Source organism: Rutidosis leptorrhynchoides, chromosome 4, assembly GCF_046630445.1.
Source record: "Rutidosis leptorrhynchoides isolate AG116_Rl617_1_P2 chromosome 4, CSIRO_AGI_Rlap_v1, whole genome shotgun sequence".
NCBI classification, from domain to species: Eukaryota; Viridiplantae; Streptophyta; class Magnoliopsida; order Asterales; family Asteraceae; genus Rutidosis; species Rutidosis leptorrhynchoides.
The window spans coordinates 565,744,823-565,749,632 of NC_092336.1; the positions used below are offsets into that span (position 1 = coordinate 565,744,823).

The following is a 4,810-nucleotide window of genomic DNA, read 5'->3' on the forward strand; positions in this document are numbered from 1 at the left end:
CATAAAATTAACTTGTGCTACTGAGTTCATTGGCCGATCATTGATATCACAATCTTTTGTGAAATGTGGTTGTCCACAGATTTCACATCCTACTTGTAATGCTAAAACTGTTGAATTTAGTTTCTCTATTTCTCTTCCAAACTTTTTGAATTGATTCGACAGTGAAGCTATGGTTGTATTGTTGTCTTCATTTTCTTCAAGGCTTGCCACCGTCCTTCTAGGTTGTTGATCTCTAGACGGTGTCCATTCAAAAGTATGAACTGGCATGTCTTCTAACATGTCATACGCTTGATTTGGTGATTTGTACATAAATACTCCTCCAGCGGAGGAATCTAATATACCACGAGTATGTTCATCAATACCACGATAAAAAGTTTGAACTATTTGCCCTTTTTGCAATTCGTGTTGCGGACAATTTCGTAACATTCTTTTTAATCTTTCCCATGCATCATAAAGAGTTTCATCCGACTTTTGTTTAAAAGTGGTGATTTCAGTTCTAAGTCTTTCGGCTTTTGCCGGTGGGAAAAATCGGGTAATAAATTTTTCTCTTAATTCGTTAAAAGTTGTGATAGAATCAGGTTTTGATGCTTTCAACCATGCTTGTGCGTCTCCGATTAACGAGTACGGAAAAGTTCTTAACTTAAATGCATCTGAAGAAACATCTTTATTTTTGTACAGTTCACATAAATCTTCAAAAGCTTCTAAATGTTCTATCGGATTATTATTAAGTCTTCCGTCGAATTGGTTTTTACGAACCATGTGCATAAACTGCCCCTTGACTTCCCAGTTTTCAGCCTCAATTTCAGGTCTTCTTATAGGTGCAAGTGCGAGAGGGGGAACAGTTTGTCTGGTATTCCACATCGGTAGATCATTTGGATCATGTGTTACTTCAGCCATTTCTTCTTTAATGACGATGGTTTCAGGTTCAGTTTTGATTTCTGGTTGACCACTAGTGTTTCCTGCTTGTTTTTTGATATTTTTCGGTGTTTTCGGTTGACTAGTACTACCTAATTTTTTTTGTTTTTCTTGTTTTAATCTTTTGTTCAAGTTTCTTTCAGGCTCTGGATTAAGTGCAACGAGTTTAGGATTTCCTGAACGGGTCATACAATTACAAAATTCTATGTAATCTTGAAGGATTTATTCACTAAGTGTATAAACATTGAACTTTCTTGAAAATGAATTTTCACGAAAGGATCGAATAACATAAAAACAATGATAAAAACCATTAAACAAACAGATTTTTCTTCTGATTTTGCCCACATTTTGAATAGCCAAAAGATGCAGCAGAGGGGCAGGATTCGTTTGGTCTCAATATAATTGAGTACTGTTTGGCTCCAATAACCCAGTCCACGTGCAAATCCAACTATTACTATGAATCAAAAAAATTATCTATTTATTTAACTGCCAACTTTCCCCGGCAGCGGCGCCAAAAAGTTGATGACGTGAAGATCGTGTCCTTTTATTTTGATCGAATTTAGATTGAATTTATTACACAAATTGGTTGTGATTATATGGTGTTCTTATGATTTCGGATTGATTTCACACATATAGGCAACTTTGTCCTATCCGTATAGTAATAGTTTATTTGGTAAATCTGGTTCGTTCCACAGAGAACTGGAGTTTTCAAGGTTTTAATCGCTAAAAGTTAATCTATTAAAAGGGGGATTTTGGATTAGGGTTTACTACTTAATTGAACAGAATTTAAATTTAACTAAAACGAAATAACTAAATTAACGACAATAAAAATACAATTTAACTAATTTGACAAAATAGAAGAAATAAGGTTTTTCATGGCAATATAGCAAAATAGTAAAAAGTAATTACAATTTACTATATGGTAAAAAGTGAAATTGAAGAGATTTAAAATAAGGTAAAGTAGTGGCTACTAAAATATGTCCTCTCTGGATTTATAGATTGTTTTTAAGTCCGGTTATGATGTTTTAATATATATCCTTATAATTTATCTTCCGATTTATAAAGATTTAACTAACTAAAATTAAATCTAACTTTCGTTTCGATCTCGTTTTAGCGAATTAAATTATACCCCGATTATTTAAATTAAGATTTAATCCAGTTTTTACTTTCGTTAAAACCAAAATAATAATGGTCTTACCCTTTTTATAATTACACGATTATATAAGCTATAATATTATCCAAACCATCGAATCACACTTCTAAATTGTTGTCAATAATTTGTCCATACGTCCGTCTAGATCACCGAGGTGTTGAAGCATAATTTATGTCAATTTAATGCACTTTCGTTTATCAATTTTAATAAATTATGTGATAAGGGTGAAAATATTAAATTATATAACAATGGGTTGGTGATTAAACTTAATATTAAAAATAGTCAAAGTTACATCATAATATTATAATATGGTTCAATCCATTCGTCCAGAGGTTCTACATTTTAGTCACCACTATGGGTATTTAGTTGGACATTATAACGGTATAAAAATATAAATTATATAAAGTGGACATGATAACAATAATAATAATAATAAACGATAACAATAATAAATAATAAATAACGATAATAACGATGATAATGATAAATATTACGATAACAATAAAAATAACAATAATAATAATAATAATAATAATAATAAAATTAACGATAATAACGATACGTGAAAATAAAGCTGGGACGTGGAGACTTACAGCGAGTTGGAACGGTAAAAACGATATTATTAGCATAGCGGTACCCGGACAGAATTCTGATTTAAAACCTGTAAATTAAACGTTACAATAAGCTTATTATTAAAATAAACTTAAATTAAAATTATAATTATAAATATAAATTATTTATTACAGAAGAGAAAAGAAAATATTGTGTATATAAAGCTCGAGCAAACTGGCTTTTTATAGATATGTGGCCTGCTACAGTAACCCATGCGATCGCATGGGTTTTATGCCTATTTCCCATGCGATCGATGGCCGCCAGATCCAGCTCATAATTTTTTGGATTTATACTTGTCGACATATTATAAAAATATATATAATATATAAATAATTTATATAATTATTTAAATATTATATTATATTTTTGTGCATAGTTGACTCATAATTTTGGCTCCGATGTCTCGTACATTTACGCCCGGTTTATGTCTCAGTTCCGGTTTCTCGAACGTCTTTTCGTACAATTTAATATCGTGTAATTTGCGTTCCGCGACTTGCATTCTTGTCAATCTTTAGACATTTTTCTTCGATAATTTAAACCACTTGGAGTGTAACTTGTACATTTGAGCATTTTGGACATTTTTGCCTTTTAAATCTTCGTTTTCGACTTTAAATCTTCATTTTTGAGCGATCTTCGTCTTTCGTCTTCGCACTTATTTATTTAAACAATTACAACTAAAAATAAGGAAATTACAATTAAAAACATTACATTTTGGAACGATATTGTGACTAAATATATGTTCGTTTGGAGCAATATCATCAATAAATGTATAAACCTTTCATATTCTTAGTTTCGTAAGTTATTTTTTAGCCTATAAATATGTTATTTTCATTCCATTTTTCCATATCAATCATACACATGAGTACACCATATTACTAATGATGTATTCTTGATTTTTTTAAGAAAGAATAAGAAATGATATATAGAATATTATAGTAGATATAGTCATATCTTAATTTTAAATTTATGGCAAAATTATGATAAGGAAAATGAAAAGATTGAAACTAATCATATAATTTATAACATATAAATTTTACTTTTTATGAATGTATATTTATAACTAAATTTAAATTAACAAAAAATATAAAGATAACAATTATTGAAAAGTTTATAACATTTATTACTCTTTGTGGTGTTACATATCTTTATTATAATAGTTAATAAATAATTGTTAATTTCATATCAATTGTTATTCAATGTTATGAACCTCCAATTTTTTTCTATTCACAAGTTTTATATTGTGTGGTGTAATAATACCTAACGTTTCATGTTTATATTTAGAAGTTTTTTTATTTATTTCAATTATTATGTAATTACTTATTGTTACATATGAAGTACTAATGAGATACCTTTACAAAATTTAATGGTAAACTATAAAGGTAATATATGTTTTAATATTATGAATCGTACTACAATATGTATGTTTTATAATGTATTTTGGCATCATTTGTTAACTCATTTGACCACTTTTAGTAAACTTTTGTTTATATATAGTTTCATCATACGTTAGTATATATGACCAGAATGTGCAGATTTCCATAGTGACAAACAAAACATATGCACAAAATCCTATTTGACCACTTACATAATGGGACCGACATCAACTTTCACTTCAAAGTTAATATATTTTCAACTAACTCCAGACATGACTCTAACCATTCGAAACACGAATTTCAAAATAGTAAAATTTGAGACAAGCCTTGCAATGCACGGGCATTGCCTTCTAGTAGTATTAATTAATTAATTACTCTAATTAATTATTAATCAATTATTATTATTTAATTGAATTATTAATCAGTATATATTTAAAAAACTTTATATATAGATCAGGCAAGGTAAAGATTTTCTTGATGATCGTGACTAGATCATGAATAATTCTACCCGTTGCGAGTAAGTTCTACTTTTGAATTCGTAGTATTCGTTTGAACAACCTACATGTATACGTGTTAACCCTTTTACTTATATTCCATTACACATGATTTAATTATAATTATAATTATAATTGTAAACTATTTGCATATATTTCTTATTTTTTGTTGTTATGTTAGCTTTTATGATAAGTTATTTTTAAAGTGTGGGCCATTGGTACTGCGTTTACAGGTATGGTTGTAAAAAGCTAACTTGTTAACA

At 28.9% G+C, this 4,810-nt stretch overlaps 1 non-coding gene across 1 annotated transcript; it reads left to right on the forward strand.

Annotated features, from left to right (window-relative positions):
- Positions 1 to 397: 397 nt before the first annotated feature.
- Positions 398 to 504, forward strand: LOC139846346 (small nucleolar RNA R71). The gene has a single exon (XR_011759060.1). It is a non-coding gene; the product is annotated as a small nucleolar RNA R71 (small nucleolar RNA).
- The last annotated feature ends 4,306 nt before the right edge of the window (positions 505 to 4,810 follow it).